Source organism: Nannospalax galili, unplaced genomic scaffold (assembly GCF_000622305.1).
Source record: "Nannospalax galili isolate Female #2095 unplaced genomic scaffold, S.galili_v1.0 scaffold1014, whole genome shotgun sequence".
Taxonomy (NCBI): domain Eukaryota; kingdom Metazoa; phylum Chordata; class Mammalia; order Rodentia; family Spalacidae; genus Nannospalax; species Nannospalax galili.
Window position 1 is genome coordinate 1,449,426 of NW_008335824.1, and position 9,390 is coordinate 1,458,815.

The window sequence follows — 9,390 nt, forward strand, 5'->3', positions numbered from 1 at the left end:
CTTTGCTGACTGAGGTTTATATTTTACATTATATGGATGACATTCTTATCGCCCATAAGGATCCTAAGATCTTACAAGGAGATTTTCAAAAACTCAAAACAAACCTCCAGGCATTAGGTCTTACTATTGCAGCAGATAAAATACAGTTACATGCCCCTTATACCTTTTTGGGCCACTCTATTCAAGATGTCATCGGGCCCATAGCTCCTGTTCTTACCTTACCAGATGAGGTTACCCTTTCAGAGGCACAGACCCTCTGTGGCAGAATCAATTGGATATGGGGCTTCTTACCCATGCCCACAGAAGAGCTTACACCGCTCTTTGACCTCTTTCAGGGTACTGATGTGGTCTCCATTCCCCGCAAGTTCTCTCTGGAAGCACAACGTGTTGTCACAATGATCAATTCTTGCCTGTCCCAAGCATGTGTAAATATGATACAGCCAAGTTGCCCATCCAAGCACTAGTTATTCCTACCAAAAACACCCCTTTGGGAGCACTCTGGCAGACCCAGGGTCCCCAGATATGGGTCCAGTCTCCATGGAGTCAGCTTCACAAGGTCACCCCAGCTATTGAGTCATGGGCTATGCTAGCCCTTAAATTTGTCCACACCTCCTGCCTTCTGTATGGCCATGAAACTGAATCATTGGTTCTTCCCCTTCTACTTCACATACTCCAGTCATTGTTCCTTGACAACCCTGGCTTCCAAACTCTCCTACTAGTCTATCAGGGGAAATAATGACAAGGGTCCTCGCTATAAGGATCCTAACTTCATTATACAACAAGCTCTATTTATATTAAATTTTGACTCCAATGGCCTCCCACCAGCAATAAAGCATTGGGGGGGGGTTCATTCAGCCCACTCCTGCTCCCATGGTGAGATGGAAGGACCCTCTCAAAAGTGAATGGAAAGGTCCACACCTATTATTAACACAGGGTGAGGCTATGCTTCTGTCTTTCGAGACAGTGTTCCAGCCCCCATTTGGATCCCAGCCCAGAACATCAGAATTGCCTATGATGGTAAACCTCCCTCCACAACCACAGACCCCAGAGATGGCAGCCCTGACCCTAGAGGAAGCAGCGCATGTCTCAACCACTGAGAGATCAACCCGGCGTTGCAGACCATGAAAGCGACAGGCTCCAACTACACACCCGATAACCTGGGGCAACCTTAAGTATCTCACTTCGCAAGCAGAGACTATAGTCAATCAATACCCTCAAACCAGAGGGAACCCCCTGTCTATGTTCCTTATTATGTGTGCCATCATTACTGCTAACTCCTGATTTTTGGACCCTGCATTGTTAATGGTCTTGATAATTTTGTTAAAACTTGTATTTCTCTGGTTCAGGTAGCTGATGCCCTACCTCCAGATCTTGCCAGGCATGTCTCTATGGACAAGGACCCACTGTTCCTCGCCCTTACCAATGTATAATAATAGAGGTATGAAAAATAGGTTTGAGCATAGGTGTAAAGTCTTATGGAACAACCATGCAATGGATCTGAGACAATGGCCTGACTGCTGGAGCCACAGGAAACACCTTGTGATGTATACTCCTGTTGGTAGACTGTGAGACCAATGCCTAGAACTTGCCACTCCCTAATCCCCATTGTTACCCCAGATAGGACGACCCTGCTCCATAGGCTTTTATTGAATTCTTAGCCCCTTAAGAGGTCTTTTCATGGGCCAAAGCTTGATACACTGCCTCTCCCTCTGCCGGACCATACCAAGGGACTCACCCTTTGAGGGCTGGTAGTCAATGATGGGTAAGATCCCAAATGATGGGACAACCTAAGGCAGGCACAGTCCATAATGCTGGGTGACCCTTGAGGTGGGGACAACAATGCCAAGGCAAAGAATCTAGACTCCCACTGGTTGGCATGGAGTTGGCCCAGCCTGCTCTTGAGAGAGAACTTGCCATCTTGAAGGATGGGGCCCACAATAAGGGATAAGTCCCTTCCCTCCCAAGCCATTCTACCTTGCCTTGATACACAACAGAAAAAAACACCACATAGAGCCCCTGGACTATATCAGTATGCTATATATTCTGAACTGTGCCTCACTCTTAAAAATGAAAAAATAGGGGGAGATGTTGTGGAAAATCTTGTGACTGATTTTGTCTTTTGCCTTACATAGCTATCATGCTGGAATGCAGTGTTTCCTGTTTCTTATCAGAGAGAAAACCATGGTTTCCGGGAATCTGAAACTTAGAGAAACTGAAACTTATCATGCTAATAGGGCGTCTGGTCCACTAGATTGTAATAGGATTCTACTCTGCCATGCTAATAAGGGATCCCATATGCTGTGTTATGATTGGACTATTGAATTAGACTATTACCCTTATATAAGCCCATACTTTCCTGCAATAAAGCAGATCTGTGTCACTGAACCTGGTCTCCTGCATCTGAATATAGCGACACTGGCGCAGACTCGTCACCATCCTGGGTTCTGGACCAGATGACTGATCAGAGGAACTGAGAGAGCAGGAGAGCGACCATAGCAGGAGGAGAGCAGCCACAGCCGGCAACTACACACATTGATTCAGTGGCCATGAATGTCACAGATAGGACAGACAGACCAATCATAAAATGAGCCCACAGAAAAAGGATCCTCAAATAATGATAAAGGAAAAGCAAAACTCACATGGCAAGGAAGAGGGGGAAGGATATTCAGGAAAAGGGAGCTATGGGATATAGAAGCAGACAGGCCCTTCCAGGAACTTGCAACCATTTCAGAAAGATTGGATTAGCAAGCAAATTTTAGGGAAGAAGAGGAAAATGAAGTTATTGAGGGAGGAAGGACAGTTAATATAAGGACTCAATATGGGGAGCATTGGAACTTCGATACATGAAATGGAAATGAAAATTAATAAGGAACTGGATTCAAACAAGGGTAATATAACCTTAACAGCTTTGCATTTTTGAAAGGGATCAACTTTTACATTTCCAATAATAAATGCATTCTACCTTGACAAAGGAATTCTTCATACTCCAAAAATCTTCATGTTTCTTAAAGAATAATGAAATTCCTTCCTATGGATAGAAGGGAACTTTATACTATTTTTTTTTCCTTTGTCTTTTGGAGACAGTCTCCTTGTAGCCCCAGCTCCCCAGCTGGCCTGGAGCTCACTTTGTAGACCAGGCTGGCCTCTAACTCATAGAGATCAGCCTGCCTCCCAATTGCTGGGATTAAAAGTATGCACCACCATGCCTGGCTAACTTTATACTCTTTGTGCTAATAGTTGGAACTAACTTCTTTCAGAGTATAATACAGCTATGTAGTTAAAGATTAGTAAATTTTTCTTTCAATATACTAAATTTTGTCTAGATATTTTCTAATTAAATAAAAAATGAATCATTATTAAAATATTGCAAGCCTGAGGAACAAATGTGAAACCATTATTATTTTTTTAATCGTGTATTGATGAGCAAGAAAACTTTGCTTCCTCCCAGTACATGGAAGACGGCCATACAGAGTACCACACACTCTATTTCCCCCTTCTCCAGATTTCTAAATTTTATCATACATTATAACTTTCTGGATGGCTATTCAGGATAAAAAAATATATTTAACTGAGATTAGTGATTTGAACTTTAATCAAAATTCTAATATTAAAACATTTCTATGATCTGTAGATAATGACTTCTCGTGTTTAGCAGCTGATAGTAAATCAAGACCCAGAGTAATGAAATGACATAAATTTATGCATTAAGCCCCTCTAAGAACTAAGTATAAAATCCAAGTGTCTTCAAAGAACAGTGTTCTCACTACTTTTGAATTTGCTTATGCTACTGCTACTTTGTTATATTGATTGCTTGAAAATATCTTGACACAACTCAAGTATCATCTATTTTTCCTTCTGTAGATCCAGCTACTATCTTGCCAACATTCTTTTACCATTCAAATCTGAGCACAAATTTTCAGATTTGTCACTTCCTTGCTATTCTACCTAAGTTGAGAAGTATAACCTACCGTGATTACTACTGAAATTTCTCTGCTTCAGGATTTGGAGCAACTGAGCTGGAACTGACCTGGAAGGCTCATCCCTGAAGACTAGCTTTCATAGTATCAGAAAATACTATGCAAGCTGCCAAAGGAGAAAAACAATCAGTGGTCCAACTCAATTGTAAAACCTAATAAACACAACAATGACCAGCCTAGGAAATTATCTCTCTTGGTGTAATAGTGGCACTTTTATCTTGGGGTAATCAACACTGTCTAATTGGACTTAGGAGGCCATTAATACATGGTATTGTAAACATAGCCAAGTACACATTGCTGGAGAAGTCATAAACCCTAGAGAAGAACTTAGTACTGTTACTTCTCTAGACCACCACAATTTCTTACTATATTTTAATACGTATCTCTGTATTCACAGGTAAGTGTAATCTTTAATAAAGAATCTTTTTTTTTTTTTTACAACAGATAGAGACTATTACAAATTTCTACAGCTGATCAAAATGCAGAGAATAAGTGACTGTGAGTTGCCCAGCAATAAGTGACACATCTTCAATGCAACCTCTATACCTAAGGCTCAGGGAATATCACAGAAGAGGAATATCACACACACACACACACACACACACACACACACACAATAAAGGCACTTGCCACCAAGCCTGACAACCTGAATTCGATTCCCAGAACCCACACTGTGGAAGGAGAGAACTGACTTTTGCCACTTGTCCTCTGATCTCCATACTGCCACTGGACATATAAATAAATAAATAAATGTAATTTTAAATCTATGGTTTGGGTCCAACATGGTTACACACACCTTTAATCCCAGCACCCAGGAGGCAGAGGCAGGTGGATCTCTGTGAGTTCAAGCCCAGCCTGTTCACAGCAAGTTCCAGGCTAGCCAGGGCTACACAGTGAGACTCTGTCTCAAATAAAAAAAAATAATCTGCAGTTCTGATTATTGTCTGCCAGCATAAAGTCCTGCAATGGCTCACCACTGCCTTCAAGAATAAGAGTCCAAGAATTCATGACACCATAAAACCTAAATCTGATCAGTTCTCCTACAGTCATCCTCCTGGCACCCTAAGAGCAGTTTCCTGAACAGGACAAGCTGTTTCTTGTCTCTTTTGTTAGTTCTCCTTAGAATTCTTCTCCTTATCACATAGCTGACTTTCAGCTCTCATTATGACCTTGGGTAAAACTTTCTCTGGTAAGTCTTTATTGGCACACCTCCAATACCTGCAGGAGTTACATACCTCACTTCTAAATTCCCAAAGCACTTGGGCACAAATCAATCATGGCATTTATCCAACTGCAGTACAAATGTAAATCTACACCTCTATCTCTGCCACTAATCTTGAACTTTCTAATGGTAGGGCCCACTTTCATCTCTGCATCAATAGAGCTGCCAAGCACAGCAACTGAAACTTATTGCTGAATAAATGAAGAAACAATGAAAAAGTAAGTAAATGAAAGAAGGAATACATTAGAATTCCTTTTCTTTTATTAAATTGTTCTTTGAGAAATTCATACATAATAGTGCATTCTGATTACTGTCACCCTCACCCCTATTGCCCCCACTCCTCCCTACAAGTCCCTTCCCCACATTGATGTCTTTCATTTAATACATTAGAAGTACTATAAGACAAATACAAAATATATAACTATCATATAGACAAGCACCAGGGCAAAGAGATGTTACACAGTCCCAACAGATAACAGAAATATCTTAACTCTTGTATCAATGTTTTAGCACTGCAAAAGATAAATATGAATGAGTATTTTTATGTGTAAGTTTGATAGTGAACTTCACCAGCATTTTAACTGTCTTCCTCCTTTTAAGAGCATTGTAATCCTCAATTCAAAAATGTTTGGTTTTTTTTAACTTGTGACCATGAGATCCTACTCCTGTCCTTTCGATCAAATAATGAGATTCCTGTTAAAATGAAACATGTCATGAATAGACAATTTGGGAGGTCATATTCTGTGGCTTCTGTTATGAGGAAGTGTTATGAAATTCTTGAGCAGAAGGTATGAACCAATTCTAAAGAATACTAGGAAAACATGAATGCAAAGGATAAGAGATTCAATCAAGGGAAACGGATGTGCCCCTCACCAATTCAACCTCTGGCTAAATGCCACAGAAAGTCTTCCTCTGATCTTTCGAGTGACCTTTCCAAATACTAATTAACTTTTTTTTAATGTTCTATGAATACAAATACGTGTTTGTCATTGCCCTTCCTATGATGCATTATAAGGCATTAGCAAAGCAAATAAATTTGATAGTGAAGGTTTAATTGCACAGCTTTCGCATACACTTTAATAGGCAATGCAAAACCTTCTCAGCAGGTGCACTATGAAATGAAGTGAGTTTTCATGAATAATTCATTTTTATTATTAAAAAAAGCACTTCTGGTAAGAACAATTTGCAGTAATGTTTTTCTAGGGAGATCAGTGAAAATCTGAAACTGTCATTGTCAATTTGTTTTAGTTAAGATTCAAAAGGTCACCTGCTTGGCACAACACAACAAAAAATGCCCTTTTCTTTTTCCAAGTCAGCATGTTATGCTCCATGTTTTTCCATTTGAGATATTTTTGAAATCATAACAGTAAGGAATTTTGTGTTCCCTAGTAAAAATATGTGTTCCCTAAGAAAAAAATTAGATATTTATAAGAACTTCCCCAGTAAGTCATGTTCTATATTTTCCAAAAAGTAGAAATCATCTCAGGACTTCCTGCTTTAAAATATCCAGGAGAATTTATATAAAAATGGCACCTTCCTCTCCCAAGAACCAGGTGGTTCTGATTCCAATAATGGTCCACTGCACATCATTAGGAATTATGTGGCTTCCTCCCGGCATGGTGCTGCCTACCTACAATCCTAGAGCTCAGAAAGTTAAGGCAGGCAAATGGCAACTACTATTTAAAGAAGACAGGGAAAATAATAGCTTCAGTGTTAAGATTCTAGAGCAACATACTGAGTTTCTCAACTAAGCAAAGTATTGAAGTTAGGAACCATATATGAAATAACTTCACCAAGCTCTGTGGTTGACCCGGACACACAGGTTACTCTTCTTGTGAGGTTTTCTTTCATATAAAGTACAATTGAGTTACAGGGAATAGATTCCATGGTATATGCCCAATGCAATAAGAAATACGTTCCTTCCAAATTTTATTTTTAGGTAAGAAAATAAATCATAAGACATTGTCTGAATACATACATTCTGAAATTTTTAGTCTTAAAACTGAAGTTTAGATGTAGTGTATTCCACATCTAATACAAGAGCAATGTATTAGAAAACAATGTAAGTACTTTTAATCTCAGCTATTACTTAATAACAACATAAAAATGGAACCTTAACAATTTTTGGCTAAGCATAATAATATAGATTTAAACCCTAAAAAGGTGAAGAATACTTCCCAAGGTATCAAAAGAGAGAAAAAAAGCTGACCTTTTTTTTTTCAATCAAAAGGGAAATAAAGAATATCAAGTAATGTGTTAAAACAGTTTCAGATCACAGGGCTCATTTCAGTTTCACCTAATTGGCCCAACTGAAGTAACAACATAGGAAATTCCAATGATGTGGAAAGGTTTTTGAAGCTCTGCTGTCCTAGGGAGAGGGAGACTGCAGTAGCTGTCAGCAATTCCTATCTTTAGTTAACTTCAGCTGTCAGCTTCACACAAACTAAAGTCACACAGGAAGGGGAAACCACAACTGAAGAAATTTCCTAGATTAGCCTGGCCTGTGGCCAGATCTGTAGGGCATTGTCTGAATTGATATTTTACTTGGGAGGACCCAGGCTACCCTGGATAGGACCATCCCTAGGCAGGTGAGACTGTGCGGTATAAAAAAGCTAGCAGAGCATAGGCCTGGGACCAAGCCAGAGATCAAGCAGTGTTTTTCCATGGTTTCTGCTTCAGTCCTTGTTTGAGTTCCTGCTGTGACTTCCATCAATGATGGTGGACTGTGTCCTGGAAATATAAGCTGAAATAAACCCATTCCTCCTCAAGTAGTTTTGTAACAAAATTTATTACACCAACATAATGAAACTAGAGAACCTACTCAGGTGGAAGCAGTCTGGATGCTATGGGTTCGTTTTTAAACTCCACACTGAATTAATTTTCCATTATCAGCTCTCTCAAATGATGGTAGGCCATTTATCTCCTCCAGGAAGAGTTTCCTTCTTCCCTTCCATTCCAGGTCATCTACAAATTACCTTGCTTCATATTCACATACCCTGCAGCCTCAGAAAGAGAGGATGCTCTTCCAACACTGGCCCACAATTTCCCTGTTCCACCTCCAGGGAGTCATCAGAAGTACCACAAACAACTGAGATTTTAAAACAGACTCTAGAACTGTCTCTTCTCTAACATTTTTACTTTGGATTTATCAACATTTTCTCCTGTATCCAATTCTTAAGAAACATGGGAGCAAAGAAAATAAACAATTCAATAAAATATTTATTGCAGCTTCAACTTCCTCTATGGTCACTTCTCCTTTGACTCTTCATGGTTTCCAGCTTGGAAAATAAGATTTTAATATTAAACAAAGTATTTAAAGAAGGTTCCATGAGCCTGTTCACCACCTCTGTAAATCCAAATTAAAACTGTACCACAAACAAAATCAAGTGTTACCCATAAAACCTGCTCTTTATTGTATACATAATCATCGTTCTTTAGATACTGAATGATTTGGGAATAAAAATCTTTCTCACTAGAAGACCTAGGACAGAATCTACGTATTATTCAACTTTGTAACACTGAACACAGAGCTAGTTGCTAAGTTGGTAAAAAAAATAAGGAAGTTAAAATTTTTGAACATTTACAATATAGTTACAATAGAAAAATATATATATAATCTACAAGTCAGCAAATGTCACCACAGAGTGCTTATAAATATAAAATGTGGTGCACTACCATCCTCAGGCCTCTTGGCGTAAGTCTGCAGCGCAGCCCTCTGCCCCGGGACTCCCTAAGCCACATTCACCCTTCCATTCCCCACGCCATTCTAGACTCCTAGTTTGGGCCCTGTGCCATTCCTAGGCTTGGGGCCCCAGACACCTAGGGAACCAATACTGCTTCCTGACACTTCTCACCCAAACCAACTCAGTGCCTTTCTTGGGCACCAGGAGCACAGCTTCTGGTCCTGGCCCCTTCCCTTCCCCACGCCATTCTAGACTCCTAGTTTGGGCCCTGTGCCATTCCTAGGCTTGGGGCCCCAGACACCTAGGGAACCAATACTGCTTCCTGACACTTCTCACCCAAACCAACTCAGTGCCTTTCTTGGGCACCAGGAGCACAGCTTCTGGTCCTGGCCCCGCCCTCACCTCCCTCTACTTCCCTGGTCCTGAAACACCTGCCAGCCTCTTGCTGGGGCTGACAGCCTCTTTCTGGGGCTCCGAGGCTTACCTTTCCTCTCCCTGATCCTTTGCA